Source organism: Carassius carassius, chromosome 9, assembly GCF_963082965.1.
Source record: "Carassius carassius chromosome 9, fCarCar2.1, whole genome shotgun sequence".
NCBI classification, from domain to species: Eukaryota; Metazoa; Chordata; class Actinopteri; order Cypriniformes; family Cyprinidae; genus Carassius; species Carassius carassius.
Window position 1 is genome coordinate 745,001 of NC_081763.1, and position 22,500 is coordinate 767,500.

A 22,500-nucleotide genomic window follows, 5' to 3' on the forward strand; every position below is an offset into this window, starting at 1 on the left:
AAAAGTACTAACCAGGCCTATTAGATAATTACTGAAAAAATCCAAAAGTACTAACCTGGCCCAAACCTGCTTATATTCTGAGATCGGGCATTGACTCTTTTTTTTTTTTTTTGCAAGATTATTGGACAATAAGTGAAAATTTCTAAAAGTACTAACCAGGCCTATTAGATAATTACTGAAAAAATCCAAAAGTACTAACCTGGCCCAAACCTGCTTACATTCGGAGATCGGGCATTGACTCTTTTTTTTTTTTTTTTTTTGCAAGATTATTGGACAATTAGTGAACATTTAGAAAAGTACTAACCAGGCCTATTAGATAATTACTGAAAAAATCCAAAAATACTAACCTGGCCCAAACCTGCTTACATTCTGAGATCGGGCATTGACTCTTTTTTTTTTTTTACAAGATTATTGGACAATTAGTGAAAATTTCCAAAAGTACTAACCAGGCCTATTAGATAATTACTGAAAAATCCAAAAGTACTAACCTCGCCCAAACCTGCTTAGATTTGGAGATCAGTTGAGATCGGGCATAGCCAGGATGGTATGGCCATAAGCGAAGGAGGCTGCAAAGAGAGGGCTATTTAAAGATCAGCCACTATAATCGCCAGTGCATTGTATAAGTAGGGAAGGAAACCCAAAAGCTTACAGCACCTGGTATTCCCAAAAGTACTAACCAGGCCTATTAGATAATTACTGAAAAAATCCAAAAGTACTAACCTGCCCCAAACCTGCTTACATTCTGAGATCGGGCATTGACTCTTTTTTAAATTTTTACAAGATTATTGGACAATTAGTGAAAATTTCCTAAAGTACTAACCAGGCCTATTAGATAATTACTGAAAAAATCCAAAAGTACTAACCTGGCCCAAACCTGCTTACATTCTGAGATCGGGCATTGACTCTTTTTTTTTTTTTTGCAAGATTATTGGACAATTAGTGAAAATTTCCTAAAGTACTAACCAGGCCTATTAGATAATTACTGAAAAAATTCAAAGTACTAACCCGGTCCAAACCTGCTTACATTCTGAGATCGGGCATTGACTCTTTTTTTTTTTTTTGCAAGATTATTGGACAATAAGTGAAAATTTCCGAAAGTACTAACCAGGCCTATTAGATAATTATTGAAAAAATCCAAAAGTACTAACCTGGCCCAAACCTGCTTACATTCCGAGATCGGGCATTGACTCTTTTTTTTTTTTTTGCAAGATTATTGGACAATTAGTGAACATTTCCAAAAGTACTAACCAGGCCTATTAGATAATTACTGAAAAAATCCAAAAGTACTAACCAGGCCTAAACCTGCTTAGCTTCCGAGATCAGACGAGATCGGGCATAGCCAGGTTGGTATGGCATAATTTTTCCAAAAGTACTAACCAGGCCTATTAGATATTTACTGAAAAAATCCAAAAGTACTAACCTGGCCCAAACCTGCTAACATTCTGAGGTCGGGCATTGACTCTTTTTTTTTTTTTTGCAAGATTATTTGACAATTAGTGAAAATTTCCAAAAGTACTAACCAGGCCTATTAGATAATTACTGAAAAAATCCAAAAGTACTAACCTGGCCCAAACCTGCTTACATTCTGAGATCGGGCATTGACTCTTTTTCTTTTTTTTTGCAAGATTATTGGACAATAAGTGAAAATTTCCAAAAGTACTAACCAGGCCTATTATATAATTACTGAAAAAATCCAAAAGTACTAACCTGGCCCAAACCTGCTTACATTCTGAGATCGGGCATTGACTCTTTTTTTTTTTTTTTTTTTGCAAGATTATTGGACAATTAGTGAAAATTTCCTAAAGTACTAACCAGGCCTATTAGATAATTATTGAAAAAATCAAAAAGTACTAACCTGGCCCAAACCTGCTTACATTCTGAGATCGGGCATCGACTCTTTTTTTTTTTTTTTTGCAAGATTATTGGACAATTAGTGAAAATTTCCAAAAGTACTAACCAGGCCTATTAGATAATTACTGAAAAAATCCAAAAGTACTAACCTGGCCCAAACCTGCTTAGATTTGGAGATCAGTTGAGATCGGGCATAGCCAGGATGGTATGGCCATAAGCGAAGGAGGCTGCAAAGAGAAGGCTATTTAAAGATCAGCCACTATAATCGCCAGTGCATTATATAAGTAGGGAAGGAAACCCAAAAGCTTACAGCACCTGGTATTCCCAAAAGTACTAACCAGGCCTATTAGATAATTACTGAAAAAATCCAAAAGTACTAACCTGGCCCAAACCTGCTTACATTCTGAGATCAGGCATTGACTCTTTTTTTTTTTTTTTGCAAGATTATTGGATAATTAGTGAAAATTTCCTAAAGTACTAACCAGGCCTATTAGATAATTACTGAAAAAATCCAAAAGTACTAACCTGGCCCAAACCTGCTCAGATTTGGAGATCAGTTGAGATCGGGCATAGCCAGGATGGTATGGCCATAAGCGAAGGAGGCTGCAAAGAGAGGGCTATTTAAAGATCAGCCACTATAATCGCCAGTGCTTTATATAAGTAGGGAAGGAAACCCAAAAGCTTACAGCACCTGGTATTCCCAGGCGGTCTCCCATCCAAGTACTAACCAGGCCCAAACCTGCTTAGCTTCCGAGATCAGACGAGATCTGGCATAGCCAGGTTGGTATGGCCGTAAGCAAAGGAGGCTGCAAAGGAGGCTGCAAAGAGAGGGCTATTTAAAGATCAGCCACTATAATCGCCAGTGCTTTATATAAGTAGGGAAGGAAACCCGAAAGCTTACAGCAGCTGGTATTCCCAGGCGGTCTCCCATCCAAGTACTAACCAGGCCCAAACCTGCTTAGCTTCCGAGATCAGACGAGATCGGGCATAGCTTTTTTATTTATTTATTTTTTTTATTTAGTAAGCATAAATTTTACATGCAATCAAATAAACATTAGAAAAAACTAAAAAACATCCTTTTCAGGCATTGCAATATGCATTTGCCCAAGAATCCACACAACATCTTTTGTAAATATTTTGTAAAAGTTTCCCACCTTGTTTTCAAATATAAAATAATTATACAACATTTGAACATAGTCTCCCACCATCCCTTTAAACAGTAACCACAAATTTAAAATAAAGTCCCTGTTTTTAGCCACATTTCTTCTTTTCCAAATTGCCTTTTTTGCCAAAATTAATAATAAATTAATTAGTTTCTTATTTGCATTATTCTCGTTCATTCCTAACATAAAATTCATCTCCCAGTTCAAATCCCCCTTATTATCCCTCAAAGCATTAATTGTCTCTTTTAGTTCTTTAAAAAAAGGGGTCAGTTTTTCACAATATAAAAACAAGTGTAAAATACCTTCATCAGCATTTTTACATACTTTGCACTGTGCATTTGTTTCTTTTAGCATTGCACACAATCGCATTTCAGTAAAAACCACATTGTGTCTTATAAAATAATCCAAACATTCTAGTTCCACATCCAAACATTGCCATTTTAGGATCTTCCAAATATCTTTCTCTTTGACTTCATTAAAATGCCTCATCCAAAATACATTAGCAATAGGTTTTTTAAAAACAGAATTTCTAAAAAAACAGTAAAACATTCCAACAGTTCCCAAATTTAAGTCAAACCACTTATCTTTCCATTTGAAAAACACATCCATTTTGTTTTCGCTTCTCCCCCCTTTGCTTATTTCATCCAGCCATTGCCTTGGGATTGCCTTTTTTACATCCTCATATTGTCTTCTTAAACCTGACATATTAAAATCCTCCTTCTCCTCTTCCATAGCATCTATAATGACCTGCAATGGTAAAAATCCCTCTTTATATTCCCATAAAACATCTCGTATTTTTAAAATTCCCACCTTCATCCATTTTTTAAAATAGATATCCTGCTCTTGTAGCTTTATCTTTCCATTCAGAAACAGAGGTTGATTTAAAACAACTTCCCTCCCCCTCGGATTAAAATCAACCTCTGTTAAAAAAAGTCTCCAAGCGCTTAAAACTTCCTGATAAAATCCTGGTATACCCTCTAGCATCCAATTTTTGAGTTTCATCCATAAAATATTATCCCCCAATTTAAAATTCCCACATTTATTTAGATAAAAACCCATCATTTTTTTCCATTCAGCTTTGTTTGTCCTATCCAGATATTTTTTAACAACTTTCACCCTCAAACTTTTCATTTTTTGTTCCACATCCACTAAACCCATCCCTCCCTCATCCAGCTGCCTTATTAATGTAAAATAAGCAATCCTTGGAGGCTTTTTATCCCATAAAAACTCTAAAACACATTTCTTTATCCTTTTTAAAACCCAGTTTGGCAATGGCATCACATGTAAAACATACCACATTTTAGACAACATTAACAAATTCACAATTAATATTTTCCCCCTCAAACTTAAAAACATGTTCCTCCAAAAAATCAACCTTCTCTCCATTCCACCTACTATCCCTTCCCACATATTATCTACTGCCACTTTTTCATTCTTTGCTAACACCACCCCTAAAATCTTTATTTCCTGTACCTCCATGAACTTAAACACCCCTGCTAAATCCACCACCCCTCCAAATTTCATATACAGTTTTTTCTTCATTGATTTTTGCACCCGTCCCATCACAATAGTATTTAATTTTTTCCATAACCTTTTTAACGCTTTCCATATTTTCCACCACAATTGTTGTATCATCTGCGTATTGAAAGATTTTCTTAAATTCCCCTTCCTCTTCCATTTTTATTCCTTTTATTCCTTCCTCCTTATTTATTAAAAGTCCTAAAGGTTCTGCCACCAAAGAATAAAGCTGTGCTGATAACGGACACCCCTGCCTTATAGACCTTAAAACTTTAAAAGGTTGACTTAAAAATCCATTACATTTTACTTTCGTTAAGATATCCTTGTATAACATTGCAATCCATTTAATAAAATTTTCCCCAAAACCGAACTTCTTTAAAACAGAAAATAAGAATTTATGCTCCACTCTATCAAATGCTTTTTCAAAATCCAACCTTATAACATATGCTTTCTTTTCCTTTTCTTTTATATAACCTATTATGTCTCTTATGCTACTTGTAATGTCTGCTATGTCCCTCCCTTTTACACCATATGCTTGATTAGTTTCAATTATACTTGGCATTACATTCTTCAATCTGTTAGCTAAAACTTTAGCTAAAATCTTAAAATCAGTATTTAGCATTGTGATGGGTCTAAAATTCTTCAAATTTGTTTTATCACCTTGTTTCTTATAAATTATTTTCATTAAACCTAACCCCATTCTTGGATTGACTCCTTCTTTCCTAAAAATATCATCATAAATCCCCTTTAAAATCACACTGAGTTTTTCTTTAAAAACTTTGTAAAATTCACTTCCAATACCATCTATTCCTGGACTCTTTTTTACTCTTAGGGAGTTTATAGCTTGTATAATTTCTTCCGTTTCTATCTCCTTTTCACAGTCTATTTTATCTTCTTCTCCAACTTTCCTAGTTATTCTTTGCAACAAAACATTTCCCTTCTCCTCCTCCACCCCTTCTGATTTAAAAAGCTTTTCATAAAAAGTCTCTATTTCTTTTAAAATCTCTCCTGTATTAAAAACCGACTGGCCATCTCTGTTTTTAAGCTCTTTGATCATTTCAGCTTTTCCCCTACTTTTTTCGAGATTAAAAAAGAATCTGTTACATTTTTCCCCCTCTATTGTGTATTTAGCTTTACTTCTCAACATCGCTCCCTTGCATTTGTCTTCCTCCATTTTTTTAAGCTTCTCCTCCATTTCAAACACTTTTTGCACATTTACTTCATTTTTGTTTAACTCTTCTTTTAACGTTCTTCTTATTTCTTTTTCCTTTGTCCTTTTCAACCTTTGCAGTATATTACAGAAATTAATTGAATATTTCTTTATTTCAAATTTCACATTTTCCCACCATTGTCTTTTATCTTCTAAATACATTGCATCTTTTTTTCCTCATCTAATAAATTCTCTATCCCATTTTTAAAACTTTCATGATTTAAGATTTCTGTATTTAAAATCCATACCCCAGGCCCTTTCGTTTCCCTTTTAAAATCCATCCTCATTAAAACCATTTTATGATCACTTAAAGTTGTTTCTTTATAAAGTACATCATCAATAAAACAATCCAAATTTCTTGTGCTCAGAAAATAATCTATCCTAGTTTGGCACATAAAATTCCCAACTAACTGTTTTCTGGAATATTCTCTCTTTTTTCCATTTCTTTCTCTCCAAACATCAATCATATTTTTTTCTTCCATCAATAATTTAAGTTCCTTCCTTCCACCGTCCGTCCTAAAAACCATCCCATTAGCCATGTCTATTTTGCTAAAAACAGTATTAAAATCCCCTGCAACCACCACCCTTTTCCATTTCTCTATTATGTCTCTTAAAACATTAAAATACATTTTCTTATCCTTTTCCTCATTTGGTGCATGTACATTTACTACAATAAATTTTTCATCCTCAAAATCAATTTCTACTGCAATACATTTCCCCTTTTTATCATCATAGATTTGTTTTGTCATAGTAGATTTCCCTTTTTTAATCAAAATAGCCACTCCCAAACTTTTCTCCCCGTTACTAAAAAATATTTCCCCATCCCACCTTCTTTTAAAATCTTCCATTACATTTCCTTTCCAGTTAGTTTCTTGCAATAAAATCATATCATCATTTTTACACAACTCTTTCATCTTTTCAAATTTCAAAACATTCAATAATCCTCTTGCATTAAAGGACACAATTCTCAACACCATAAAGTAAAACAAAAACGATAAAATACCCATCTTATTAGTCCATATCTTCTCCCTCTTCTAAAAGTCCACCACTGTCCTGATTTTCTGTAAACACTTCCTTCACCACTCTTTTCCTTGCTTTTTCAATATTTGGTGTTACCTTTTTCACTCTTCTTCTTTTGTTCGATGCCCCCGTGCTCCCACCATCCGTGATGTTTCCACTCTCAATGTCTAGCTCCCCTTCTTCGTTGACTCCTTCCTGCTCCTCCACTTTGTCTAGTATATTCTGTATACTCGCCGTTATCTGCATTGGTGTCCATGTCTCTTCCTCTTCCTGTGTTGATGTTGTTAATTCATGTCCATTTCCTATGTTCTTTTCCTTGGATTTTTCTGCGTCCTCCTGTTGCTCCTCCTCATTATCATTCTCATGCATTTGCCCGCTCACTTGATCCTCTTCCTGTTGCTCATTGTCCATCCAACATTCACATTTGTCCAAAGTCATTTTACAGTCTGGGCACCTCATCGCAGTACAGTCTCTTGCGAAATGGCCTCTTTCCTCGCATTTGTGACATTTGAAGTCCGGACAGTCCTTCATTATATGGTCAGGGCTCATACACAGTCTACAGGTCTTCACCTGCTTACTGTGTATCACCCTAAAGTATTGAGGACCTCCCTCGGTCTCCATCCTTGTGCTGTATGGTAAAGAAGCCACTTCCTTTGGAAAACGCACTCTTAAGAACCTCGTTCCATCTTCTATATGGGTGCCCGAGTAGAATCTCCTCCTTATTTGAGAAATGGGTGTTACTCCCCATCCTTCAAGCTTATTTAAAATCTCATGGTCATTCATGTATGCAGGCAAATGCATGAACGAGACAACAAAGTCTCTGTTGTGTAACTTTTTGATTTCACAAATTTTACCTTTAATGGTTAGTCCATCAACCAGTTTCTCAGTGTCCTCTTCATGCTCCAATGTAATCTCATATTCCCTCATCTGCTTAGGTCGTATTGCTAAAATTCTTGTTACTTCAATCTTTTCTGTTAGTGCTTTTATAATATCCTCTGCTCTCCCGTCTTGTACCTCCGACAAATCCACCACCACAGTCGCTTCTTTTGTGTAAATCCTCTTATCAGTTATTTCATTGTAATCCTTTTCTCTTTGTCGATAACCCAGTCCATTTTCTGCTTGCCTCCGTGTTCCTCGTGTCAAATCCATGTCAGTTGCCATTAATCTATCCATTTTACATAAAACAAACCCCGACAGATCCCTCCCAAACAGCAGAGCTGTTGGGAGGACACAAATAAAACAAAAATAACAAAATACTACAGACAAAAACACTTATTTTAACCAAACCAAAATAACAAAACACAAAAAGTTTGGGTGAGCCTCCCTCACCCCTCTCTGGCACAATCACTTCCTGTTTGCTCACTAGTGCCTCTAGTGTGCTCAGGTTGGTATGGCCGTAAGCGAAGGAGGCTGCAAAGAGAGGGCTATTTAAAGATCAGCCACTATAATCGCCAGTGCATTATTATATAAGTAGGGAAGGAAACCCAAAAGCTTACAGCACCTGTTATTCCCAAAAGTACTAACCAGGCCTATTAGATAATTACTGAAAAAATCCAAAAGTACTAACCTGGCCCAAACCTGCTTACATTCTGAGATCGGGCATTGACTCTTTTTTGTTTTTTTACAAGATTATTAGACAATTAGTGAATTTTTCCAAAAGTACTAACCAGGCCTATTAGATATTTACTGAAAAAATCCAAAAGTACTAACCTGGCCCAAACCTGCTTACATTTGGAGATCAGTTGAGATCTGGCATAGCCAGGATGGTATGGCCATAAGCGAAGGAGGCTGCAAAGAGAGGGCTATTTAAAGATCAGCCACTATAATCGCCAGTGCTTTATATAAGTAGGGAAGGAAACCCAAAAGCTTACAGCACCTGGTATTCCCAAAAGTACTAACCAGGCCTATTAGATAATTACTGAAAAAATCCAAAAGTACTAACCTGGCCCAAACCTGCTTACATTCTGAGATCGGGCATTGACTCTTTTTTGTTTTTTTACAAGATTATTAGACAATTAGTGAATTTTTCCAAAAGTACTAACCAGGCCTATTAGATATTTACTGAAAAAATCCAAAAGTACTAACCTGGCCCAAACCTGCTTACATTCTGAGATCGGGCATTGACTCTTTTTTTTTTTTTTTGCAAGATTATTGGACAATAAGTGAAAATTTCTAAAAGTACTAACCAGGCCTATTATATAATTACTGAAAAAATCCAAAAGTACTAACCTGGCCCAAACCTGCTTACATTCTGAGATCGGGCATTGACTCTTTTTTTTTTTTTTTGCAAGATTATTGGACAATTCGTGAAAATTTCCTAAAGTACTAACCAGGCCTATTAGATAATTATTGAAAAATTCCAAAATTACTAACCTGACCCAAACCTGCTTACATTCTGAGATCGGGCATTGACTCTTTTTTTTTTTTTTTGCAAGATTATTGGACAATTAGTGAACATTTCCAAAAGTACTAACCAGGCCTATTAGATAATTACTGAAAAAATCCAAAAGTACTAACCTGGCCCAAACCTGCTTAGCTTCCGAGATCAGACGAGATCGGGCATAGCCAGGTTGGAATGGCCGTAAGCGAAGGAGGCTGCAAAGAGAGGGCTATTTAAAGATCAGCCACTATAATCGCCAGTGCATTATATAAGTAGGGAAGGAAACCCAAAAGCTTACAGCACCTGGTATTCCCAAAAGTACTAACCAGGCCTATTAGATAATTACTGAAATAATCCAAAAGTACTAACCTGGCCCAAACCTGCTTACATTCTGAGATCGGGCATTGACTCTTTTTTTTTTTTTTTGCAAGATTATTGGACAATTAGTGAAAATTTCCTAAAGTACTAACCAGGCCTATTAGATAAATATTGAAAAATTCCAAAATTACTAACCTGGCCCAAGCCTGCTTACATTCTGAGATCGGGCATTGACTCTTTTTTTTTTTTTGCAAGATTATTGGACAATTAGTGAAAATTTCCAAAAGTACTAACCAGGCCTATTAGATAATTACTGAAAAAATCCAAAGTACTAACCCGGCCCAAACCTGCTTACATTCTGAGATCGGGCATTGACTCTTTTTTTTTTTTGCAAGATTATTGGACAATTAGTGAACATTTCCAAAAGTACTAACCAGACCTATTAGGTAATTACTGAAAAAATCCAAAAGTACTAACCAGGCCCAAACCTGCTTAGCTTCCGAGATCAGACGAGATCGGGCATAGCCAGGTTGGTATGGCCGTAAGCGAAGGAGGCTGCAAAGAGAGGGCTATTTAAAGATCAGCCACTATAATCGCCAGTGCTTTATATAAGTAGGGAAGGAAACCCAAAAGCTTACAGCACCTGGTATTCCCAGGCGGTCTCCAATCCAAGTACTAACCAGGCCCAAACCTGCTTAGCTTCCGAGATCAGATGAGATCGGGCATAGCCAGGTTGGTATGGCCGTAAGCGAAGGAGGCTGCAAAGAGAGGGCTATTTAAAGATCAGCCACTATAATCGCCAGTGCATTATATAAGTAGGGAAGGAAACCCAAAAGCTTACAGCACCTGGTATTCCCAAAAGTACTAACCAGGCCTATTAGATAATTACTGAAAAAATCCAAAAGTACTAACCTGGCCCAAACCTGCTAACAATCTGAGGTCGGGCATTGACTCTTTTTTTTTTTTTGCAAGATTATTGGACAATTAGTGAAAATTTCCAAAAGTACTAACCAGGCCTATTAGATAATTACTGAAAAAATCCAAAGTACTAACCCGGCCCAAACCGGCTTACATTCTGAGATCGGGCATTGACCCCTTTTTTTTTTTTTTGCAAGATTATTGGACAATAAGTGAAAATTTCTAAAAGTACTAACCAGGCCTATTAGATAATTATTGAAAAAATCCAAAAGTACTAACCTGGCCCAAACCTGCTTACATTCCGAGATCGGGCATTGACTCTTTTTTTTTTTTTTTTTTTTGCAAGATTATTGGACAATTAGTGAACATTTCCAAAAGTACTAACCAGGCCTATTAGATAATTACTGAAAAAATCCAAAAGTACTAACCAGGCCCAAACCTGCTTAGCTTCCGAGATCAGACGAGATCGGGCATATCCAGGTTGGTATGGCCGTAAGCGAAGGAGGCTGCAAAGAGAGGGCTATTTAAAGATCAGCCATTATAATCGCCAGTGCTTTATATAAGTAGGGAAGGAAATCCAAAAGCTTACAGCACCTGGTATTCCCAGGCGGTCTCCCATCCAAGTACTAACCAGGCCCAAACCTGCTTAGCTTCCGAGATCAGACGAGATCGGGCATAGCCAGGTTGGTATGGCCGTAAGCGAAGGAGGCTGCAAAGAGAGGGCTATTTAAAGATCAGCCACTATAATCGCCAGTGCATTATATAAGTAGGGAAGGAAACCCAAAAGCTTACAGCACCTGGTATTCCCAAAAGTACTAACCAGGCCTATTATATAATTACTGAAAAAATCCAAAAGTACTAACCTGGCCCAAACCTGCTTACATTCTGAGATCGGGCATTGACTCTTTTTTGTTTTTTTACAAGATTATTAGACAATTAGTGAATTTTTCCAAAAGTACTAACCAGGCCTATTAGATATTTACTGAAAAAATCCAAAAGTACTAACCTGGCCCAAACCTGCTAACATTCTGAGGTCGGGCATTGACTCTTTTTTTTTTTTTTTGCAAGATTATTGGACAATTAGTGAAAATTTCCTAAAGTACTAACCAGGCCTATTAGATAATTACTGAAAAAATCCAAAAGTACTAACCTGGCCCAAACCTGCTCAGATTTGGAGATCAGTTGAGATCGGGCATAGCCAGGATGGTATGGCCATAAGCGAAGGAGGCTGCAAAGAGAGGGCTATTTAAAGATCAGCCACTATAATCGCCAGTGCTTTATATAAGTAGGGAAGGAAACCCAAAAGCTTACAGCACCTGATATTCCCAGGCGGTCTCCCATCCAAGTACTAACCAGGCCCAAACCTGCTTAGCTTCCGAGATCAGACGAGATCTGGCATAGCCAGGTTGGTATGGCCGTAAGCAAAGGAGGCTGCAAAGAGAGGGCTATTTAAAGATCAGCCACTATAATCGCCAGTGCTTTATATAAGTAGGGAAGGAAACCCGAAAGCTTACAGCAGCTGGTATTCCCAGGCGGTCTCCCATCCAAGTACTAACCAGGCCCAAACCTGCTTAGCTTCAGAGATCAGACGAGATCGGGCATAGCTTTTTTTTTTTTTTTTTAATTTAGTAAGCATAAATTTTACATGCAATCAAATAAACATTAGAAAAAACTAAAAAACATCCTTTTCAGGCATTGCAATATGCATTTGCCCAAGAATCCACACAACATCTTTTGTAAATATTTTGTAAAAATTTCCCACCTTGTTTTCAAATATAAAATAATTATACAACATTTGAACATAGTCTCCCACCATCCCTTTAAACAGTAACCACAAATTTAAAATAAAGTCCCTGTTTTTAGCCACATTTCTTCTTTTCCAAATTGCCTTTTTTGCCAAAATTAATAATAAATTAATTAGTTTCTTATTTGCATTATTCTCGTTCATTCCTAACATAAAATTCATCTCCCAGTTCAAATCCCCCTTATTATCCCTCAAAGCATTAATTGTCTCTTTTAGTTCTTTAAAAAAAGGGGTCAGTTTTTCACAATATAAAAACAAGTGTAAAATACCTTCATCAGCATTTTTACATACTTTGCACTGTGCATTTGTTTCTTTTAGCATTGCACACAATCGCATTTCAGTAAAAACCACATTGTGTCTTATAAAATAATCCAAACATTCTAGTTCCACATCCAAACATTGCCATTTTAGGATCTTCCAAATATCTTTCTCTTTGACTTCATTAAAATGCCTCATCCAAAATACATTAGCAATAGGTTTTTTAAAAACAGAATTTCTAAAAAAACAGTAAAACATTCCAACAGTTCCCAAATTTAAGTCAAACCACTTATCTTTCCATTTGAAAAACACATCCATTTTGTTTTCGCTTCTCCCCCCTTTGCTTATTTCATCCAGCCATTGCCTTGGGATTGCCTTTTTTACATCCTCATATTGTCTTCTTAAACCTGACATATTAAAATCCTCCTTCTCCTCTTCCATAGCATCTATAATGACCTGCAATGGTAAAAATCCCTCTTTATATTCCCATAAAACATCTCGTATTTTTAAAATTCCCACCTTCATCCATTTTTTAAAATAGATATCCTGCTCTTGTAGCTTTATCTTTCCATTCAGAAACAGAGGTTGATTTAAAACAACTTCCCTCCCCCTCGGATTAAAATCAACCTCTGTTAAAAAAAAGTCTCCAAGCGCTTAAAACTTCCTGATAAAATCCTGGTATACCCTCTAGCATCCAATTTTTGAGTTTCATCCATAAAATATTATCCCCCAATTTAAAATTCCCACATTTATTTAGATAAAAACCCATCATTTTTTTCCATTCAGCTTTGTTTGTCCTATCCAGAAATTTTTTAACAACTTTCACCCTCAAACTTTTCATTTTTTGTTCCACATCCACTAAACCCATCCCTCCCTCATCCAGCTGCCCTATTAATGTAAAATAAGCAATCCTTGGAGGCTTTTTATCCCATAAAAACTCTAAAACACATTTCTTTATCCTTTTTAAAACCCAGTTTGGCAATGGCATCACATGTAAAACATACCACATTTTAGACAACATTAACAAATTCACAATTAATATTTTCCCCCTCAAACTTAAAAACATGTTCCTCCAAAAAATCAACCTTCTCTCCATTCCACCTACTATCCCTTCCCACATATTATCTACTGCCACTTTTTCATTCTTTGCTAACACCACCCCTAAAATCTTTATTTCCTGTACCTCCATGAACTTAAACACCCCTGCTAAATCCACCACCCCTCCAAATTTCATATACACAGTTTTTTCTTCATTGATTTTTGCACCCGTCCCATCACAATAGTATTTAATTTTTTCCATAACCTTTTTAACGCTTTCCATATTTTCCACCACAATTGTTGTATCATCTGCGTATTGAAAGATTTTCTTAAATTCCCCTTCCTCTTCCATTTTTATTCCTTTTATTCCTTCCTCCTTATTTATTAAAAGTCCTAAAGGTTCTGCCACCAAAGAATAAAGCTGTGCTGATAACGGACACCCCTGCCTTATAGACCTTAAAACTTTAAAAGGTTGACTTAAAAATCCATTACATTTTACTTTCGTTAAGATATCCTTGTATAACATTGCAATCCATTTAATAAAATTTTCCCCAAAACCGAACTTCTTTAAAACAGAAAATAAGAATTTATGCTCCACTCTATCAAATGCTTTTTCAAAATCCAACCTTATAACATATGCTTTCTTTTCCTTTTCTTTTATATAACCTATTATGTCTCTTATGCTACTTGTAATGTCTGCTATGTCCCTCCCTTTTACACCATATGCTTGATTAGTTTCAATTATACTTGGCATTACATTCTTCAATCTGTTAGCTAAAACTTTAGCTAAAATCTTAAAATCAGTATTTAGCATTGTGATGGGTCTAAAATTCTTCAAATTTGTTTTATCACCTTGTTTCTTATAAATTATTTTCATTAAACCTAACCCCATTCTTGGATTGACTCCTTCTTTCCTAAAAATATCATCATAAATCCCCTTTAAAATCACACTGAGTTTTTCTTTAAAAACTTTGTAAAATTCACTTCCAATACCATCTATTCCTGGACTCTTTTTTACTCTTAGGGAGTTTATAGCTTGTATAATTTCTTCCGTTTCTATCTCCTTTTCACAGTCTATTTTATCTTCTTCTCCAACTTTCCTAGTTATTCTTTGCAACAAAACATTTCCCTTCTCCTCCTCCACCCCTTCTGATTTAAAAAGCTTTTCATAAAAAGTCTCTATTTCTTTTAAAATCTCTCCTGTATTAAAAACCGACTGGCCATCTCTGTTTTTAAGCTCTTTGATCATTTCAGCTTTTCCCCTACTTTTTTCGAGATTAAAAAAGAATCTGTTATATTTTTTCCCCCTCTATTGTGTATTTAGCTTTACTTCTCAACATCGCTCCCTTGCATTTGTCTTCCTCCATTTTTTTAAGCTTCTCCTCCATTTCAAACACTTTTTGCACATTTACTTCATTTTTGTTTAACTCTTCTTTTAACGTTCTTCTTATTTATTTTTCCTTTGTCCTTTTCACCCTTTGCAGTATATTACAGAAATTAATTGAATATTTCTTTATTTCAAATTTCACATTTTCCCACCATTGTCTTTTATCTTCTAAATACATTGCATCTTTTTTTTCCTCATCTAATAAATTCTCTATCCCATTTTTAAAACTTTCATGATTTAAGATTTCTGTATTTAAAATCCATACCCCAGGCCCTTTCGTTTCCCTTTTAAAATCAATCCTCATTAAAACCATTTTATGATCACTTAAAGTTGTTTCTTTATAAAGTACATCATCAATAAAACAATCCAAATTTCTTGTGCTCAGAAAATAATCTATCCTAGTTTGGCACATAAAATTCACAACTAACTGTTTTCTGGAATATTCTCTCTTTTTTCCATTTCTTTCTCTCCAAACATCAATCATATTTTTTTCTTCCATCAATAATTTAAGTTCCTTCCTTCCACCGTCCGTCCTAAAAACCATCCCATTAGCCATGTCTATTTTGCTAAAAACAGTATTAAAATCCCCTGCAACCACCACCCTTTTCCATTTCTCTATTATGTCTCTTAAAACATTAAAATACATTTTCTTATCCTTTTCCTCATTTGGTGCATGTACATTTACTACAATAAATTTTTCATCCTCAAAATCAATTTCTACTGCAATACATTTCCCCTTTTTATCATCATAGATTTGTTTTGTCATAGTAGATTTCCCTTTTTTAATCAAAATAGCCACTCCTCCTCCCAAACTTTTCTCCCCGTTACTAAAAAATATTTCCCCATCCCACCTTCTTTTAAAATCTTCCATTACATTTCCTTTCCAGTTAGTTTCTTGCAATAAAATCATATCATCATTTTTACACAACTCTTTCATCTTTTCAAATTTCAAAACATTCAATAATCCTCTTGCATTAAAGGACACAATTCTCAACACCATAAAGTAAAACAAAAACGATAAAATACCCATCTTATTAGTCCATATCTTCTCCCTCTTCTAAAAGTCCACCACTGTCCTGATTTTCTGTAAACACTTCCTTCACCACTCTTTTCCTTGCTTTTTCAATATTTGGTGTTACCTTTTTCACTCTTCTTCTTTTGTTCGATGCCGCCGTGCTCCCACCATCCGTGATGTTTCCACTCTCAATGTCTAGCTCCCCTTCTTCGTTGACTCCTTCCTGCTCCTCCACTTTGTCTAGTATATTCTGTATACTCGCCGTTATCTGCATTGGTGTCCATGTCTCTTCCTCTTCCTGTGTTGATGTTGTTAATTCATGTCCATTTCCTATGTTCTTTTCCTTGGATTTTTCTGCGTCCTCCTGTTGCTCCTCCTCATTATCATTCTCATGCATTTGCCCGCTCACTTGATCCTCTTCCTGTTGCTCATTGTCCATCCAACATTCACATTTGTCCAAAGTCATTTTACAGTCTGGGCACCTCATCGCAGTACAGTCTCTTGCGAAATGGCCTCTTTCCTCGCATTTGTGACATTTGAAGTCCGGACAGTCCTTCATTATATGGTCAGGGCTCATACACAGTCTACAGGTCTTCACCTGCTTACTGTGTATCACCCTAAAGTATTGAGGACCTCCCTCGGTCTCCATCCTTCTGCTGTATGGTAAAGAAGCCACTTCCTTTGGAAAACGCACTCTTAAGAACCTCGTTCCATCTTCTATATGGGTGCCCGAGTAGAATCTCCTCCTTATTTGAGAAATGGGTGTTACTCCCCATCCTTCAAGCTTATTTAAAATCTCATGGTCATTCATGTATGCAGGCAAATGCATGAACGAGACAACAAAGTCTCTGTTGTGTAACTTTTTGATTTCACAAATTTTACCTTTAATGGTTAGTCCATCAACCAGTTTCTCAGTGTCCTCTTCATGCTCCAATGTAATCTCATATTCCCTCATCTGCTTAGGTCGTATTGCTAAAATTCTTGTTACTTCAATCTTTTCTGTTAGTGCTTTTATAATATCCTCTGCTCTCCCGTCTTGTACCTCCGACAAATCCACCACCACAGTCGCTTCTTTTGTGTAAATCCTCTTATCAGTTATTTCATTGTAATCCTTTTCTCTTTGTCGATAACCCAGTCCATTTTCTGCTTGCCTCCGTGTTCCTCGTGTCAAATCCATGTCAGTTGCCATTAATCTATCCATTTTACATAAAACAAACCCCGACAGATCCCTCCCAAACAGCAGAGCTGTTGGGAGGACACAAATAAAACAAAAATAACAAAATACTACAGACAAAAACACTTATTTTAACCAAACCAAAATAACAAAACACAAAAAGTTTGGGTGAGCCTCCCTCACCCCTCTCTGGCACAATCACTTCCTGTTTGCTCACTAGTGCCTCTAGTGTGCTCAGGTTGGTATGGCCGTAAGCGAAGGAGGCTGCAAAGAGAGGGCTATTTAAAGATCAGCCACTATAATCGCCAGTGCATTATTATATAAGTAGGGAAGGAAACCCAAAAGCTTACAGCACCTGGTATTCCCAAAAGTACTAACCAGGCCTATTAGATAATTACTGAAAAAATCCAAAAGTACTAACCTGGCCCAAACCTGCTTACATTCTGAGATCGGGCATTGACTCTTTTTTGTTTTTTTACAAGATTATTAGACAATTAGTGAATTTTTCCAAAAGTACTAACCAGGCCTATTAGATATTTACTGAAAAAATCCAAAAGTACTAACCTGGCCCAAACCTGCTTACATTTGGAGATCAGTTGAGATCTGGCATAGCCAGGATGGTATGGCCATAAGCGAAGGAGGCTGCAAAGAGAGGGCTATTTAAAGATCAGCCACTATAATCGCCAGTGCTTTATATAAGTAGGGAAGGAAACCCAAAAGCTTACAGCACCTGGTATTCCCAGGCGGTCTCCCATCCAAGTACTAACCAGGCCCAAACCTGCTTAGCTTCCGAGATCAGACGAGATCAGGCATAGCCAGGTTGGTATGGCCGTAAGCGAAGGAGGCTGCAAAGAGAGGGCTATTTAAAGATCAGCCACTATAATCGCCAGTGCATTATATAAGTAGGGAAGGAAACCCAAAAGCTTACAGCACCTGGTATTCCCAAAAGTACTAACCAGGCCTATTAGATAATTACTGAAAAAATCCAAAAGTACTAACCTGGCCCAAACCTGCTTACATTCTGAGATCGGGCATTGACTCTTTTTTTTTTTTTTTTGCAAGATTATTGGACAATAAGTGAAAATTTCTAAAAGTACTAACCAGGCCTATTATATAATTACTGAAAAAATCCAAAAGTACTAACCTGGCCCAAACCTGCTTACATTCTGAGATCGGGCATTGAATCTTTTTTTTTTTTTTTTGCAAGATTATTGGACAATAAGTGAAAATTTCTAAAAGTACTAACCAGGCCTATTATATAATTACTGAAAAAATCCAAAAGTACTAACCTGGCCCAAACCTGCTTACATTCTGAGATCGGGCATTGACTCTTTTTTTTTTTTTTTGCAAGATTATTGGACAATTCCTGAAAATTTCCTAAAGTACTAACCAGGCCTATTAGATAATTATTGAAAAATTCCAAAATTACTAACCTGACCCAAACCTGCTTACATTCTGAGATCGGGCATTGACTCTTTTTTTTTTTTTTTTGCAAGATTATTGGACAATTAGTGAACATTTCCAAAAGTACTAACCAGGCCTATTAGATAATTACTGAAAAAATCCAAAAGTACTAACCTGGCCCAAACCTGCTTAGCTTCCGAGATCAGACGAGATCGGGCATAGCCAGGTTGGAATGGCCGTAAGCGAAGGAGGCTGCAAAGAGAGGGCTATTTAAAGATCAGCCACTATAATCGCCAGTGCATTATATAAGTAGGGAAGGAAACCCAAAAGCTTACAGCACCTGGTATTCCCAAAAGTACTAACCAGGCCTATTAGATAATTACTGAAATAATCCAAAAGTACTAACCTGGCCCAAACCTGCTTACATTCTGAGATCGGGCATTGACTCTTTTTTTTTTTTTTTTTTTGCAAGATTATTGGACAATTAGTGAAAATTTCCTAAAGTTAACCAGGCCTATTAGATAATTACTGAAAAAATCCAAAAGTACTAACCTGGCCCAAACCTGCTTACATTCTGAGATCGGGCATTGACACTTTTTTGTTTTTTTTTGCAAGATTATTGGACAATTAGTGAAAATTTCCTAAAGTACTAACCAGGCCTATTAGATAATTATTGAAAAATTCCAAAATTACTAACCTGGCCCAAACCTGCTTAGATTTGGAGATCAGTGGAGATCGGGCATAGCCAGGATGGTATGGCCATAAGCGAAGGAGGCTGCAAAGAGAGGGCTATTTAAAGATCAGCCACTATAATCGCCAGTGCTTTATATAAGTAGGGAAGGAAACCCAAAAGCTTACAGCACCTGGTATTCCCAGGCGGTCTCCCATCCAAGTACTAACCAGGCCCAAACCTGCTTAGCTTCCGAGATCAGACGAGATCGGGCATAGCCAGGTTGGTATGGCCATAAGCGAAGGAGTTTGCAAAGAGAGGGCTATTTAAAGATCAGCCACTATAATTGCCAGTGCATTATATAAGTAGGGAAGGAAACCCAAAAGCTTACAGCACCTGGTATTCCCAAAAGTACTAACCAGGCCTATTAGATAATTACTGAAATAATCCAAAAGTACTAACCTGGCCCAAACCTGCTTACATTCTGAGATCGGGCATTGACTCTTTTTTTTTCTTTTTTTTTTGCAAGATTATTGGACAATTAGTGAAAATTTCCTAAAGTACTAACCAGGCCTATTAGATAATTATTGAAAAAATCAAAAAGTACTAACCTGGCCCAAACCTGCTTACATTCTGAGATCGGGCATCGACTCTTTTTTTTTTTTTTTTGCAAGATTATTGGACAATTAGTGAAAATTTCCAAAAGTACTAACCAGGCCTATTAGATAATTACTGAAAAAATCCAAAAGTACTAACCTGGCCCAAACCTGCTTAGCTTCTGAGATCAGACTAGATCGGGCTTAGCCAGGATGGTATGGCCATAAGCGAAGGAGGCTGCAAAGAGAGGGCTATTTAAAGATCAGCCACTATAATCGCCAGTGCATTATATAAGTAGGGAAGGAAACCCAAAAGCTTACAGCACCTGGTATTCCCAAAAGTACTAACCAGGCCTATTAGATAATTACTGAAAAAATCCAAAAGTACTAACCTGGCCCAAACCTGCTCAGATTTGGAGATCAGTTGAGATCGGGCATAGCCAGGATGGTATGGCCATAAGCGAAGGAGGCTGCAAAGAGAGGGCTATTTAAAGATCAGCCACTATAATCGCCAGTGCTTTATAAAAGTAGGGAAGGAAACCCAAAAGCTTACAGCTTCTGGTATTCCCAGGCGGTCTCCCATCCAAGTACTAACCAGGCCCAAACCTGCTTAGCTTCCGAGATCAGACGAGATCTGGCATAGCCAGGTTGGTATGGCCGTAAGCAAAGGAGGCTGCAAAGAGAGGGCTATTTAAAGATCAGCCACTATAATCGCCAGTGCTTTATATAAGTAGGGAAGGAAACCCGAAAGCTTACAGCACCTGGTATTCCCAGGCGGTCTCCCATCCAAGTACTAACCAGGCCCAAACTTGCTTAGCTTCCGAGATCAGAAGAGATCGGGCATAGCCAGGTTGGTATGGCCGTAAGCGAAGGAGGCTGCAAAGAGAGGGCTATTTAAAGATCAGCCACTATAATCGCCAGTGCATTATATAAGTAGGGAAGGAAAACCAAAAGCTTACAGCACCTGGTATTCCCAAAAGTACTAACCAGGCCTATTAGATAATTACTGAAAAAATCCAAAAGTACTAACCTGGCCCAAACCTGCTTACATTCTGAGGTCGGGCATTGACTATTTTTTTTTTTTTTGCAAGATTACTGGACAATTAGTGAAAATTTCCAAAAGTACTAACCAGGCCTATTAGATAATTACTGAAAAAATCCAAAAGTACTAACCTGGCCCAAACCTGCTTACATTCTGAGATCGGGCATTCACTCTTTTATTTTTTTTGCAAGATTATTGGACAATTAGTGAAAATTTCCAAAAGTACTAACCAGGCCTATTAGATAACTACTAAAAAAATCCAAAAGTACTAACCTGGCCCAAACCTGCTTACATTCTGAGATCGGGCATTGACTCTTTTTTGTTTTTTTACAAGATTATTAGACAATTAGGGAATTTTTCCAAAAGTACTAACCAGGCCTATTAGATATTTACTGAAAAAGTCCAAAAGTACTAACCTGGCCCAAACCTGCTAACATTCTGAGGTCGGGCATTGACTCTTTTTTTTTTTTTTTGCAAGATTATTGGACAATTAGTGAAAATTTCCAAAAGTGATAACCAGGCCTATTAGATAATTACTGAAAAAATCCAAAAGTACTAACCTGGCCCAAACCTGCTTGCATTCTGAGATCGGGCATTGACTCTTTTTTCTTTTTTTTGCAAGATTATTGGACAATAAGTGAAAATTTCCAAAAGTACTAACCAGGCCTATTAGATAATTACTGAAAAAATCCAAAAGTACTAACCTGGCCCAAACCTGCTTACATTCTGAGATCGGGCATTGACTCTTTTTTTTTTTTTTTTTACAAGATTATTGGACAATTAGTGACAATTTCCAAAAGTACTAACCAGGCCTATTAGATAATTACTGAAAAAGTCCAAAAGTACTAACCTGGCACAAACCTGCTTAGATTTGGAGATCAGTTGAGATCGGGCATAGCCAGGATGGTATGGCCATAAGCGAAGGAGGCTGCAAAGAGAGGGCTATTTAAAGATCAGCCACTATAATCGCCAGTGCATTATATAAGTAGGTAAGGAAACCCAAAAGCTTACAGCACCTGGTATTCCCAAAAGTACTAACCAGGCCTATTAGATAATTACTGAAAAAATCCAAAAGTACTAACCTGGCCCAAACCTGCTTACATTCTGAGATCGGGCATTGACTCTTTTTTGTTTTTTTACAAGATTATTAGACAATTAGTGAATTTTTCCAAAAGTACTAACCAGGCCTATTAGATATTTACTGAAAAAATCCAAAAGAACTAACCTGGCCCAAACCTGCTAACATTCTGAGGTCGGGCATTGACTCTTTTTTATTTTTGCAAGATTATTGGACAATTAGTGAAAATTTCCAAAAGTACTAACCAGGCCTATTAGATAATTACTGAAAAAATCCAAAAGTACTAACCTGGCCCAAACCTGCTTACATTCTGAGATCGGGCATTGACTCTTTTTTTTCTTTTTTGCAAGATTATTGGACAATAAGTGAAAATTTCTAAAAGTACTAACCAGGCCTATTAGATAATTACTGAAAAAATCCAAAAGTACTAACCTGGCCCAAACCTGCTTACATTCTGAGATCGGGCATTGACTTTTTTTTTTTTTTTTTTTTTTTTTGCAAGATTATTGGACAATTAGTGAAAATTTCCTAAAGTACTAACCAGGCCTATTAGATAATTATTGAAAAAATCCAAAAGTACTAACCTGGCCCAAACCTGCTTACATTCCGAGATCGGGCATTGACTCTTTTTTTTTTTTTTTTTGCAAGATTATTGG

General features: G+C 36.6%; 8 non-coding genes across 8 annotated transcripts; all 8 read right to left on the bottom strand.

Moving 5' to 3' along the window:
* Positions 1–2,530: 2,530 nt before the first annotated feature.
* On the bottom strand, positions 2,531–2,649 carry LOC132149931 (5S ribosomal RNA). The gene has a single exon (XR_009435187.1). It is a non-coding gene; the product is annotated as a 5S ribosomal RNA (ribosomal RNA).
* Positions 2,650–10,091: 7,442 nt separating this feature from the next.
* On the bottom strand, positions 10,092–10,210 carry LOC132150049 (5S ribosomal RNA). Its single transcript, XR_009435298.1, has one exon. It is a non-coding gene; the product is annotated as a 5S ribosomal RNA (ribosomal RNA).
* Positions 10,211–10,960: 750 nt separating this feature from the next.
* Positions 10,961–11,079, bottom strand: LOC132150098 (5S ribosomal RNA). The gene has a single exon (XR_009435344.1). It is a non-coding gene; the product is annotated as a 5S ribosomal RNA (ribosomal RNA).
* Positions 11,080–11,682: 603 nt separating this feature from the next.
* On the bottom strand, positions 11,683–11,801 carry LOC132150189 (5S ribosomal RNA). The gene has a single exon (XR_009435431.1). It is a non-coding gene; the product is annotated as a 5S ribosomal RNA (ribosomal RNA).
* A 5,971-nt stretch (positions 11,802–17,772) lies between these two features.
* LOC132151059 (5S ribosomal RNA) lies at positions 17,773–17,891 on the bottom strand. Its single transcript, XR_009436223.1, has one exon. It is a non-coding gene; the product is annotated as a 5S ribosomal RNA (ribosomal RNA).
* Positions 17,892–19,309: 1,418 nt separating this feature from the next.
* LOC132150946 (5S ribosomal RNA) lies at positions 19,310–19,428 on the bottom strand. Its single transcript, XR_009436117.1, has one exon. It is a non-coding gene; the product is annotated as a 5S ribosomal RNA (ribosomal RNA).
* An 842-nt stretch (positions 19,429–20,270) lies between these two features.
* LOC132150603 (5S ribosomal RNA) lies at positions 20,271–20,389 on the bottom strand. Its single transcript, XR_009435831.1, has one exon. It is a non-coding gene; the product is annotated as a 5S ribosomal RNA (ribosomal RNA).
* Positions 20,390–20,473: 84 nt separating this feature from the next.
* On the bottom strand, positions 20,474–20,592 carry LOC132150099 (5S ribosomal RNA). The gene has a single exon (XR_009435345.1). It is a non-coding gene; the product is annotated as a 5S ribosomal RNA (ribosomal RNA).
* Positions 20,593–22,500: the final 1,908 nt, after the last annotated feature.